Source organism: Diadema antillarum, unplaced genomic scaffold (genome assembly GCF_040938485.1).
Source record: "Diadema antillarum isolate AM-2024a unplaced genomic scaffold, OU_Dant_1.0 scf00000029, whole genome shotgun sequence".
In the NCBI taxonomy this organism is placed as follows: Eukaryota; Metazoa; Echinodermata; class Echinoidea; order Diadematoida; family Diadematidae; genus Diadema; species Diadema antillarum.
In genome coordinates this window covers 5,698,952-5,714,114 of record NW_027270918.1, presented here as the reverse complement: position 1 = coordinate 5,714,114, position 15,163 = coordinate 5,698,952, and positions in this window count along the sequence as shown.

The following is a 15,163-nucleotide window of genomic DNA, read 5'->3' as shown; positions in this document are numbered from 1 at the left end:
TATATACATATATTATTTGTTTGCAAAAACCGATAAGTCCATTTTTGAAGATTTTGAAGTACGATCTCTTTCATAAAGTACAAAATAATACCTTTTAAATAATATACTGGTCACTACATATAAAGGTATATTTTTGAAGTTATGGTCAAAAGAAGCAAACATTTTTTTAATATTCTTTTAATTTTTCTCGACCTTTAATCGCAAATATCTCCATTTGGCAAATATGGACTTATCGGTTTTTGCAAACAAACTCTTCATATATATATATATATATATATATATATATATATATATATATATCCATAGCCACCGGGAGATTACTCTCTCTCACACCATGTATTTGATTGGCTTTCCAGCTTTCTCTCTGTGCAGACGTGATGGGGAACACAATATCTCGTACCTATACAACGCTCAAATATCATCTATTAGTATATTCACATGGAAACATCAAGGCTTAATAGATTTAAAATCTAACTTCAATTTCTAAACTGTTTTAACATTTCTCAGGAAAATGTCCACAAAGAAAGTAACAACTACACAATGCAAACTTACACAGTGCAAATTTAATGAAACCTTTACATTGTTAAACTCTCTCGATATAAACAAAAATGAGCAAAACTGACTTTTACAAGAGCATTAGACACAGTGATCTTACAAATTAGGAGAACTATGACGAACACAAATTGCAACATTACGCATCAATTTCGTTTTAAAAACATATCTATGCATATACGACGCCATCACAACGAGTAAAAAATATCGAATTACGAGCAGTATTGTAAAATCATACAACTAACCCAGAACATGTGGAAAGGTGTACATACACGTATACTATAGCATACGGTTTTCTGTGTAGAGGTTAAAGGGAGGAAATAGCATTGGTTGAGATGGGATTAAGACATTAACTTTTTGCGAGATAATTAGAAACCAGTTATATGATATATGAAAAGGAATACAATATTCTTACAGGAATTATTTGATGAAAATCAGTTTTGAAATGGCTGAGATATCCAAACGCAAAGAGATCATAATAAGAGGTAGGTCCAACGTTTCTTTGGGATCACTTTTTTTTTTAAATCTCAGTCATTTCCTCAATCATTTTTTGTTGTTGTGTGTGTGAGGGGAGGTATGTGGTTGTCTGTGTGTAAAACATGGCGTATCAATGTGAGAGCATGAAAACATGGATGGTGTCGAAAGGCTAGGTAACGCAAGAAAAACGTATCGAAGGGAGTCAGTAGTGTGTGATTTGCTATATATTTTGAGAGGCGGAGGAGCTGCATGAATATGAGAATATAAGAAAGACGTCGATTTACGCATTGGAGTATTTCTATTCTTGATTTCATTATCTATTTATTTATTTATTTATTTATTTATTTATTTATTTATTCATTTATTTATTCATTTATTTATTTATTTACTTACTTATTTATTCATTCATTCATTTATTTACTTTACTTTAGATGTATATAAAAATTGTTGAAATTCCGTTAGGTTTCCCTTTTTTCACCCATTCTAATGCACATTTTATAAGGGTAAGGCAGATAGAATAGAGGGGGGAGGGAAGAGGGAGAGGTAGGGTTGCTAAGATGCGCACACATTTTTGTGTACAATGTGTATAATCACGGGAAAATTATATTATCTGTAACGTTTTCCCGCTCTTTGGCTCAAAACATTGCAATCGGTGTATTCAATAAGAAAACTACATGTAGCAACCACGATTGGATATGCTCTGAGATTTTGTGTTTTGGGTAATAATTCGCATTTTCGCAGTTACCCAAGTGAAACCATATTACCATAGTGTTCTCCTCCGTATTATGCATACATTACAACGCAAAAAAAAAATCTGCAGTTCTGCAGGTATATGAAAACTGTGTTTCATCTTTAACAGATAGCAGCACAATCTTTCATTGCGGAGAAAAACACTCACACCCACACACAGTTCGCATCCACACACACACGACGCGAACATGACAGCAGGAATAGTTCTTGACATGCCAAACTCCATACCGTGCGATTCCTGCAATGAAAGCACGCCATCTCTCGATTTTCGTTTCCCCACATACAGCTCTAAAAACAAAAGCGTCAAGGATTTTATGGAAAATCTTCCGACTATTATGATATTGATAGAGAAGACAGAGACTTATTTCAATTTGAGGTTAATAATCAACGATAATTCCATGAGAAGCCATGGTAGGTCTGATAGGTGCAATTACAAACCACGTCATCAATCTATAATTCTCTTTCCCTTCTCCGACAGAGACACTTCCAAAGACAATAATGCCAAAAGAAATAACAATATGCAAGATTCTTCAATTGAAAAACATAGGGAAAAAAACATAGGGAATCCCATGTCTCGTGTACATGGTAATATTACAGGGGCGAATCCAGGATTTTGAAATGGGGGGTGGGGGGGGGGGTGGGGTGTCAGTGGCGAGGGAACGAAGCAACTGAGAGGGGGACGGTGTTGAAGAGGAATACGCCCTCCCACGGTACGGACTTTTTCACACACAAAAAAAAAATAATGTTCGAAAGTTACATTGTTACTAGCCCTTGAAATCGACTACATTGTATTAATCTAATGAAAATGTCAATATATAAGAAAAAAATGTCTGGTGAAAATAAGGGGGTGGGAAAACCTCCATGCCCCCCCCCCCCTCCTCATTGTATATTGAGATCAATAATCAATAATATTTCCATTAAGAATGCATAATGGGTTTGATGAGTCAAATTTCATATGAAATACCAGATATTTTTAATAAAAAAAAAGGTTAATAGTTTTTAACTAAAATCTTAACGGCAACTTACCTGTTGTTTTTTTTTTTCTGCCGAAAGACTGACCAGCAATATGGGTACAAATACAATCATTACAGGCAGCAAATTTGAACGTGGTACACATTTTACGAACTATATAATGTTGTAAAACAGCTACAACGATAATAACGACGATGATATTGATTATATCAATGCAAGTAATAATACCACAACTGTATCGATAGTGTAAGAATATATTAGTTATGTTAATAATGATAAGATGAATTAAGAAAGAATTGATTAGAATAAATTTCAAGATAATAGATATAATTTAGATTTTGGCTGATGTTTACTCAGTTATAAAGTTTTATTCCTCCACGCCATGGCCCATACAAGAGCGATTCGGCAAATAATTTTCTTTTTATTTCAAATATCATCTTTTATGAAGATACGTAAATCGATCGACAAATAAAGGCTTATCTTACATGAATGTGTTAATTCGTCCCATTGTATTTGCCTTTTTCTTTTTCCTTGGAGCGCCGGAAGACTAAAGCATTGTAAGGACTAATCAATTAATTCAAGACTTTAGCATAAATGAAAACGAGCAAGTCTGGCATTTCTATGCGTCTACTAGGTAACGCATATTCTCTGCACCGCCTGACTTTTACTACTGGCACCCTTGGTGACAAAACCCGCAGATTCGTTGGTATTATCAAATACAATCGCCATCAGATACCTCGGATTAAAATAAACCAACGGGATACTAGCCGGCAGGTGAGTGAAGACCCAGAGCAGAAAAAGACAATAAAATAACACACTTTTGCAGAGATGGATCGATCTGGACTGGCTTTGCTTTCCTCAAATTCACCTGCCGCTTGGCTGACGAAAGAAGAGATGATACAGCCTTCTCTGGCTTGTCGTGGCAACGGATGACGTGTGATTTGTTTATTGGCAACATGATTCTGTTGTCTCGTCATAAGCACGCGAATCGAACGCCAAGCGAAGATACGGCGGCGGGGACCTCAATTATCGCTTTATATCGACGGCGCACGCACACTTTCACCGCAAATGGAAATTCTTTCTCGTTGAGCGGTAAACACAGCATCATGCGCACACACTGCGGACTCTTTAAATGAAACCTCTACTGTACTGGCTTATAACTGAATACACGCCAACAGTCGTTGTTCAGTAATCGACGTGTTTGAGCTTTTCCATGCACGGACTTTGCAGGGAAAGGAATCTTATGTGCATGCGTGTGTCGTGATATTCTGTCTGAGTTTGCATATATCCTTCTACTGCTTGGTGGTCATCGAGACTCTTAATATCGCATTCCATCTTCGGTAGATGGCAAGTTATCCTGTTCACTTACTGCATTGATTAGATAGAAGAACATAAGAGTTGTTGCGGTATACACGGAATACGTTATATAACTACAATCGAAAGTGTCTATAGTTGACGTATTTACTGGTGCGTTTTCAACCGGTTCATGTCATTTCCTAGCCGTAACCAGCCATTGCCCCCGGTCCCTGCTCCGTCTAGAACTGCGGAACCCTTGTCGCAGAAAGCCCAGCAAGTGTCGTCGGTCTCGTCGGAATGGTCATCATCGACAACGACGCCGATCCCCGGGAGCAAAATGGGTCCTCCTCAGCCACCCCCAAATCGCTTGTCCGATGCCCAGTTCGAATTGAATCAAAACATCGTGCGCCCGACCACGGTAGACGGCGCTGTCGACTGGATCAACCGACACAAGCCCCAAATCGATCACTTCTTGACGCTGCTAGAGCAGTATCCCCAGCTTGTGAACTTGGAACGTCTCGACGCCGGAAAAAATCCCCTCCCTCCCATCAAAAGGTCAGTGAGTGAATCTGATGTCACGCCACCGAGAGATAGACTTCAAAACATACCCGTCTCGCGTTTGGATAATCGACACCGTCGCAGAAAGCATCTGAGCGGTGATAAAGTTGGACATTTCAACCATGGGAAATTGCCGTCGACTGTAAACAGCGATAAAGATAATGGCAGAGATGATACAGTATCGAATGAGCGCTATATTTATGTTTGCGATGTACTCCCGCAGGGTGGAGAGTCCCCGGGGAAGTCATCCGGTGTGTCGTCAGCATCACTCCTGCCATCGTTTCGAGAAAAGATTGTGACAGCCTTGTCGACATACTGCTTCGTGCGAACGGGGCCCGATAGGCTCCACAGTGAGGCTGAGTTTATTGAGCTAACGCACACGATAGCAAACGCAGATGCCTTCGTTCTGCTCATGAACGAGCGCGTGCTGGCAAGTGGAACGTGCCTTCATCAGCTGGCCGTGGCTGCCGCTTACGACGTGCCTGTCATCCCGGTTCGGGACGGTAGCTTCAAGTTACCGGAAAGACTTGCCAGCGAATTACATGATATCGAAATCATCCGGTTGTACAGCAAAACAGGCCCTGAGGATGAAAGTGAGCACGAACGGCATAAACTTACAAGAAGTCAAAGCGAGAGAGGTGATTTAATTGAATCACATTCGAGTGGTTTCTATTCAGAGGGGGAAGATGCAAAACATTCAACCCTAGCTGACTTGATAACGGATTGCTACAACGACTCCCTCTTGTACGTTCCCAAATTTCACAACTCGTGCATATCTAAACTGCTGGGAAAATTGTCCGAGTATCTCGGTGAAGCGTATCTCGACTTTGAAGTTGGCCGCCAGATCGGCGGCGGGGACGATCCGATGCTGACCAACGACAAAGCTGCAATGCCTCGCATCGGCGATAGGACAGCTTCGATACAATTTCCTGCGATGAATAAAGGAGTCCTGAAACCTATTCGGAGTGAGCGGGGGGACAATACCCTTACAATGCCTTCAAAGGACGACAGTGGTTGTCTTTGTGATACACCGATGTCAATAGACAGCGGGACCCCTACCTCCATCGCCAAGCTTCCCCCTATCTCGAAACCGGCTGATTGCATGTCGCAAAAATCCCGGGAGAGGGACGGCATGAGTCTGTCAACCGAGGTGTCCATGGAATCCCAGGAGAGCCATAGCACGGTCCAGTCGAGCCTGCTGGACTCAGACCAGTCGGATTGGGACGTCAGCCCTGAATCCTCACCTTTCTTGGAAACCAAGTACATTGTCTTCCCTTCCGCTGAACCCGGCTTTGAAAAACGAGCTCCGTTTACCGTAAATTTCCCCCATGACATTTCGACAATTGACCGCCGTCGCAGCTCAGCATCTACCGACGACTACGGATTCAACTACGTGAAATTAGACTTTGAATATGACATTATCGCACCGTCGCCAATCGGCATTTCTTTTTCAGACGACGAGGAGGAGGAAAAGCCTAAAAAGCCACCTCCAAAGAAAGAGACCAAACCCCGCGTCAAGAAGGCACCTAAACCTATCCAGGTCAAAGTCAGAAACAATAGACCAGTTCGCGAGCAGCAGCTGGTTAAAATGGCGACGATTTCTATCAAATATGGCATGCCCGTGTAGGTGTCAAATATTACGTTTGCTAACACTACATGAAGTTGATGAGCTACGTTTGTTTGTTTGTTTGTTTTTTTGGTGCAACTGGTTACCTGTTGTTCTGACCACTGTGCCTGATTACAGTCTTAGTCATTATGTACTTTACAGCTTTTGATATGATTTTGCTGTTATGGCGATAGCAACAACAAAAACAAAAAGACTTCAACTTATAATGAAGAATCAAGTTTTCATTCCAGCAAACTTCTATAGTCTTACTGACCATTTACTATACACTTGGCGTTATCATATTTTAAAGAATGCACCTCTCCAAATAAGCATTCGTGATGTTTAACATGTCTTATTTCCTCGATAATATGATTTTTTTTACTGTATGTTTCATACGAATAAGAGTGTTTTATATATATACATGTATATCGGAATTGCATGAGGTGATGCTCTTGTATAACGTGACAAAACGGTTACCATTGTTATTGAGAATGGACAAAACAACTTGGACAATGATGTATATTGTTCTGTTTGTAAAAGTCTTTCTTGATGTGGCCTTGCTAATCTGTCTCTCCGGCTTCAGTTTACGTATTAAAGTTTGAAACTCACAGTGCCAGTACGATTAAAACAAACTTCACAAGGTAATGGAGAATTATCCTGGACGAACATCCGAGTATTTAGAGGCGGCTGGAGTGAAAACAAACCCGCGATTTTTGCCGAAATGATCACTTTTTTTTCAAAATTGGCTATCAAATTCCACGAAACTGTCAGCTATTATCCATCTGAACATTTGTGATAGAAACAAATATTGTCGACAAATTACGGAAAGGAATGATGATCGAGGATTCTTAACGCCGACGTCGGACTGTTTTGTTTGTATCACCACGTAGGTTTGTGCATACACATCATTCACGCTCTTAAAGCTCCGCACGTGTACTGTATGTACATATGCGAGCTATTTGTTTTCACTCCAGCTATACCGGAAGTGACGTATTCCAAACCTTGAGAATATCGCCGCAAAAGTAAGCCTGCAAACATGGACGATTGATTCCGCTCTGTGATAGCATCGAAGTTTATTTGTCATCGTATAACAATTCTTATGGTAGGATGCCATTTCACACACTGTGTTGATACTCAGTAGCAAGAATACTGAGCTTGATGACACTCATCACGAAATATTGTATAAAGATAAGAAAAAAGAAATCCTATCCCACACTGAAGGCCCCCCCCCCCCTCCATGTTCTCTTGAGGGGAGTTGAGAAAGAGAAGGACCTTTCGAATGCGAAATGTATTCGGGTTATTTTTAAGCATTATTTCGTTGCTGAACATTGTGAAAGAATTGATCAAATATTCAGTTTAGCGCAATATGGTATGACGAGCGTAATAAACAGGGTGTGCGGTGTGCATAAAATGATAAGGAAGAAAGAAGATCAAGGAAACAAACAATAAGCACACAGGATAGACCACTCTGTTTCAAGTCTTTGGCATAACCCTTGTTTACCAGCTGAACTGTATTTAATACTATTGAATTGATATGGATTAATGTACTGAGTTAGTGACCCACAAATTGATAGGTTGCATCCTTCTTCACTTTCATCAGGCTATTCAAGAGATGACCCCTTTCACATTTGTAAAATGAATAAGAGATATTCGAAGGATCACTCTAGAGTTCTATTCTTTCCTAGTCAAGAGGATCTGGGATAAAGTTTGCATACATTTTGTTGATTTCTTATCAAAAGTCATGATGCCTTTGCGGAGATGCAGTCGACTTTGTTACTATTGATTGTTCGATCAATGTCGATTATTGATTACGATGGTAGTAATCATACTTTCATTTCACATTTGGACATAATTATGGACAAGAATACGTTCTGCATGCCCGATGCTTTGTAGCATCAGGTTTCTGTGGTAAATGCAATGGAAATTCAAATAAAAAATGTCTATAAATCATGTTACTCAGCTAAACTACATGAACTCTATATAAGAAAGCCAGGCTATCACATCATCATACAGGCCATGATCAAAACAAAAGTCCTTTTATCATTTTGAAAGATCTAAATGAGCTTAGTTGATTCCTGTTGAGGTTCAAGAGAAATCATTCGAGAGATGTCATGATGACTACTGGAAATCAAGCTTACTTATGTGTTTATAATCACTAAGCAAGAATTTTTTAATATTTCATACATGCATGCAAACATTTTTCGACATTTGTCTTCACACTTGACCCTCTTGTATACCGGTTGACAAAGACCGAAATGATTTTAGTTCCTCCGAAAAGAGCGCAGGTACATAATGCTAAGATAAGAAACATGGTTTTAATGACTAAATGTGCCCACTGATTGTACAATATGACGGAATATCTTGCCCCCTTTACCTGTCCAATGACATAAATCCCAATATTTGGGTTTTCACATCCATTGTGCGCCAGTCCAATGGTGAATATATGTATTACCTGAACTGTCTATTGCATTCGGCGATCACACTTTTCACCTTTTAGAACATCATAAGATTCCAGAAAGAGTGACATAACCGCACCCGTTGCCTTGAGAGTAGGCCAGATTATTTGTATTTTTCATCCGAATTTGTACTATGACACTTCATTTCATCTTTTGATTATTGTCATTAAAGTATCTTGATGAAACGTGACGAATTCGTCTGAGCGCTGTCCCTTATTTCAATGCTTCTTACTGTAGAATTGACAGTTTGAAGGTCTTGGTCGATTAAGAGTGGTGCGCCTTTTAAATGCAAATGTGATTGTAATGATATGTAATCACAATCTTTGTAATCTGAATAATGGTTGGATAGTCAGCATGGCAAAACATGTGTCAAACGTGCCTCAACAATGACAAATTCTTCGCAGCCACTCAGCGATGAGGACTGCCATTATCACGTGACACATCTGTCCAGGGTTCAACATCTCGCATTTCGAGTGACCTGGAACGTAATGAAGATTGGAGATAATCTATCACGATACAAAATTGAACACCATCGACTAGTCACGTCAACAACAGCAGAATTCTCACAGTAAAAGTATCAGTGAAAGCAATAAACATTGGCATAAGAGAGAGGGAGGGGAGAGAAGAGAAAGAGAGAGAGAGGGGGGGGGGGGAGAACGAAGTGGGAAAATGAGAAGAGAGAAAAAAAGATATTAGAAAGAAAGTGCGAGAAAATGGACAAAGAGTGGGTGCGAGATACTGGAAGTGAATCAGATTTCCCTCCATAGTGTTTTATCACTCTTTCAATTTTCAGTCATTTCTTTAAAAATGCAATTATCACGAAAGTAGATTTCAAGAAAGAGTATTAATCGCAATCTCTATACATAATACATACTAATATAATACATTATATCTTCTTACACTGAACAAATAATGAGGAGCTACACTGGTTCTGTACACGATCAGGACCCCTTCTCGCACTCTTATATATATATATATATATATATATATATATATATATATATATATATATATATATATATATAACTTCCTTGTGTGTATGTTCTGCTTCAGAAACGGATTTTATTCTAACATCACATCGCATCCTGGTCGCTGATGAAGAATGCGATGACTAACCTGTTTGGTGTCTTGTTTCTAAAACATGCGCTTTCCTCGCCAGGATAAAGCGTTTTAATGCCATATTGGGTTTTAATCTCATATATATATATATATATAGATATAGAGAGAGAGAGAGATATATATAGATAGACAGAGAGAGACAGAGAGAGACAGAGAGACAGAGAGAGAGAGAGGGGGGGGGGGGGAGAGAGAGAGAGGTGATGACGTCTTCACCACACACCTGAACTTCCTCCATGATTTGTTAATGAAACTATCATAGAGCTCATGCTTTGATCAGGGAGGTGGTTTCCTCTCACCTCCCTGCTTTGATCCATAATTTCGCAGCCAAAGTCTCACCGTATAAAGCCATTGTTATTCACAACCCGATAATTGATTGATGTGGAAACTAGTAGTCTGTCATTTTATTTCAAGAGCGTTCCCCTCCCCTTGGGAGATTTATGTCTCAGTGAATTATTGAAGAGTTGCATGGTGAGGGCACCGTCATTCCATTACAGTTGCATTTCCCATTTTGTCCGACATGAAACTTTAGAATTCGGCAACTGTTACATTTCGTAAAATTATGTTGGATTGTAATGGCCTTTTACTGTTATTTCAATTTGATCTCACTCTATTCATCAATCAGCATAAAATGAATTGAATTTATGATTCAAACGTGAATTCTAATGCAATGCAGTGTGTTGAAACAGTTTCACCATGAGTGACAAGACTCTACAGCAAGTTCTGACTTTTGCCAACAAGAATCAACTTACAATTGGGTGATATGAAATTGATTTGTATTTCAGCAGAGTTCTTATTGCGCCGGTGCAAGTCTTGTTCAGATTATCTTAGATTTCTCAAAGTGTAAGCCGACAACACGTGAAAGATAGCAATGATAGGATCGTTTATCTGAGTCATCAAGACTGTAAATGTCAGGCATGTTTTATTGGTGAGGAAAAGTGGAAGAAAACAAGCAACTGGTTGCAGCAATGGTGACAGCTGACACACGCCGCCGCAAAAGCTGTGAAATTTCCCCTTTAGTATGCCATTGCACTGACAAAAACAAATGGACCCTCCCCAGCAAAGCCTCGATTTGTACAGTCACATGGTATTCCATTCGCCACGAAAGATAATTATCAGTGCATTCTAGTGCAAGCTCGCCTTTCATGCAGACCGACGTGCGACAGTTTTCCCCCTCATTGATTTTACTCTTGATAAAAAGAGAAATAACGCTATAGAAATTTCTACCGCTGCCGAAATGGGTATCTTTCCTCCGCACATGTCACACAATACGGAGCAGGTGCGCACTTGCATCGCACATTGATGATTGTGTCGTATCGAGTGAATATGTTTGGATTGGATGTAATGCGTACACACTTGATGGCGTGTTGACGTTCTCTCACATGCCCTAACCATGCAGCTTGCCGCTCGGATTAAGCTAGCTTTAAGTGGACCCCTGTGGAAACCAACTCTGTTGATCAGGGTGTTCAACTTACCCCATGAAGTGGTAATAAATTCAATTCAATTCAATAGTCAACAACACTATAATTACGATATCGACCTAAAACTCTGGGATCGTATCCAAGGGGACGCTAAGAGGCAGACAATCCGATTCATGTCTCCTGGTACAGCTCAACTAATGCAACTTGAGCCTACGACAGAAAACCTGTCCTGTTTATAGATGCACATGCAATCTATGTAAATTATTATGACGCAATATGTTGTACCTCTGTACGTAGGTCCACATGCATTTTGCGTGTATATTATCTTTCTATGCAGTTAGCACTCTCCCTAAATCTCTCTCTCTCTCTCTCTCTCTATTTCTTGATATCCATTTATTTCATATACATATAGGTAATTTCTCGTTACATATTATATACATATAGCCTTTTGTAAAGTGTAGCTGTGTGTTCGTGTGGGTTCGTGTGTGTTCGTGTGTGTGTGCCCGCGCACGCCCCTTTCAAAATAGTGCATAACTATTCTGGATTCTATGCATCACATTGCACGTCAGCCTTCGGCCTCGGTTGATCGAAAAGCATACTAGTAGCCGGAGAGTTGACTGTGCATTTAGAGTAGACCTACATACAGCCTGCAATTATGTTTTGCCAAACCTGTGTCGTAATATCCTACAATAAATGAACTCGATAGCAAGTTGTTAGCATTCATTACTTCTTATTTTACACGTGACTCCTGTTGTCTGATGGTTTTAGTTCACCATCGTATGCTACAACAATATCGCATGACACCCGTTACACTTTTGTGTCAAACAATAACACCCATCAACTCATTCAGTCCTCATTCCGTCTCCTGCAATGCTATTCAACCGAGGCAACACTGTTCTATTTGATAGTCAATATGAGTCTAGGCTGATAGTCTATAGAGTGTTTTACAGATATATACAGCGCGCGCGCGCACACACACACACACACACGCACACACATATATATGTATGTATATAATGATATACGTATATATATGTATACATAATTATATACATACATATATGTACATATTATATATGAAATACATGTACATAAACATACATATGTACATACATATATATACATGTGTCACATCATATTATATTATATTATATTATAATGAAGTGCATATTTTATCAGCTACACTTGATGGATTCAAATGATAGTTTAACATAAAAAAAGAGTTAAGCATTAATTCGAGCAAGCAAAATAATCATACGTTCGTGGACGTCCACTCAAAAAACACGAGAAAACAGACTCAGTCTTTATCTCGAACGAGACACACCTACACATCCTCCTATACACGCGACACACACAATCAGGAGTGAATATGACAGTAAGCCAAAGCTCGTGCACAATTTGAATAGATGAACTACCATAACTACTGAATAGTAGCAACTGGACTTGACGATGTTCGTGCCTATGAGTCATCCGGTTTGACAATGGGAGATGGCCAGGAAGTGAAAGGTACATCTCCTCTCTATTCATTAGTTTATTCGCCTCTGAGAGATAGACCAATTATTACTTTATGTGACTGTGTATGGCATTGATACAGAAAGAAAGAACACCTGACGCTATCTCGTTTTTATCTCAGATACAATAGATACAGGGTGAAGGACATGGACATAATTTCTAAGCGGAAGACCATGAACGGACAATGCGCTCCGTCTATACAACCTTGAACGCGTTAACAATCAAGTCATAACCATTAGTGTTTTGTCCATGCGGAATTCCCTCAAGATGGGTATTTGACATTCGACCAATGTGTAAACATCATACAATTCCGTTATCTTCTTGATTCGTTAGATTCGGTGAATCTTATCCTTTTACGTTTCCTTCGGTCAACCTTGTTTGACTTTTTTTTTGTTCTGAATCGCCTTTAAACACTCTCCTTCGTTAAGGTTTGATTTTTTTTTCAGTTTGTCTTTCTCTAACAAATGAAGTTTGTAAGATCGCAATTGCTGATCTGTAATTCAACAATTGTTAAATCAAAGATGAGCAGTTGCGATCATACAGATTTCATTTGCAAGAGGGAGACACACTGAAGAAAATTCAAACTTCAACCTTCACCCCTCTTCTTAATACTCTCTTGCACTCTCCTTCTTGTACTCTTACCACTCCGTACGAGATGTACTTTTATGGTGTATAGAACAAATATTTCTCATTCTCCATGATTATCATATTGCTTTCCCCAACATTTGCCGAGGTAATCCCTATCACCTATTGATTATGGGCGATGACGGAAATACGTGACAGAGCGTTGAATCACATATTTGCATTGCATATACATCATGTACACGGGGAAAGTAATAAGCAAAGCACGCCCTACTGCCAACTGTTAAGAAGCTGTCTAAACGTAAAGAAAAAAAAAAAACTGTAAATTGCAACAGCCCGAATAACAATTCCACTTACATGATTGGTTGTTTCCTGACAGTTGCACTGATCATTGCAATAATTGCTGCTAACAGTAACAACACGTATCTTTTGAACTATAGATTACAGACTACGGAGGAATTGATCAAATCCCTGGGTTATCCCAGAGGAAATTTGAGGTAACACGGCGTGTCTTACCTTTCTTTCTCAATTAGGGCCAGCTCCAGAAAATCATGCTTCCTGGGGCAGTTTTGTTGCAGAAATTATCATTTTCATTATCAAATTCAACAATTTAAATTTTACTGCGAATCCTCTATATTGAAGGATGGTTAGATAACATCAGGCATTGGTCAAACCCATCAAGACTGCCCAAAACGAGAAAGAGATAAACGCAAACACACACTATGAGAACAGGATCGTGTTAAATGAAATGCGCCATGTTGCCAATTTAGGGATCCAATAATACAGTATTACTTCAGCAATTCAAAATAATCTACAACTGAAGTAGGATTATGTATATGAAAAAAGGTTCAAGTTTAAGGAAATAATGTTTATCTCAACCTTATAAAACATAAACAATGAATGATCCAAATTGTGGTTAAAAGATACAGTATCAAATCAAACTTAATTGCATGTGCTACGAGGGACTTTAATCACCATTATTGTCATTTCAAATGTATACTGCTCTGCATGTAGTGTGAATAGAATTCTAGAGTATAGAGGCTTGCCACAAGATTTAACACTCCTGATGGTCATCTATTGGAGATGCAATGTGTTAGAGAGATGTTGTGGGGGAGGATTCGTAAATGAAAACAAGCAGTTGTAACTTCTTATTAATCGTATATGTTGACTGACCCCCCTTTTTTCAAATATTAGATTGATGGATTAGGTCGACTCTGGTCGAAAAAAAAGAAGACTACAGCTCGAATATCGTTAGTCAGCATGAGTTATTGGTTCATACCACTATTTTGCAGTCACTGTCTACATTGACTTAAAGCAAGACGAATCGGTTGCCATGACTGCATAAAGAGGTCGGAACATTCTTCACGTCGTGTGTGGGTGGATCGATATCTGAAGCTGTCTAGGTTCAATGAATTTCTCCATAAAATCTATGATATACAGCTTCCCGCTTCTAATAGTATTTTTGACTTCATTGACATTTTTTCCTCTTTCCATTATGTCTCCGGAAAGGAGACATCGTTCTCCATCACAAGAATTCAAAGAAACATAGAAATTGTATGCCGCCTGTCAATATCCATTAATTCTATATTGCAGAGCATTTCGCACACGACAACCAATTCATTACTGGTCATGCATACACCTATACACAAGAAGGACACACATTAAACGTGATCCATTGTTAGATTTCCGTCTAAACAGAGAGACAGTTCAACGTTTTCTACTATTGTATAGTACAGGTATTATAATGCATCGCGTGCATTAGGATTCGTGCATTAACTCGCTCCTACCCAATGCTTTTATAGACTACTTGACTGCCAGCAAATTCATGTAACACACATTTTGATAATCCCCGTTTGTTGATGGTA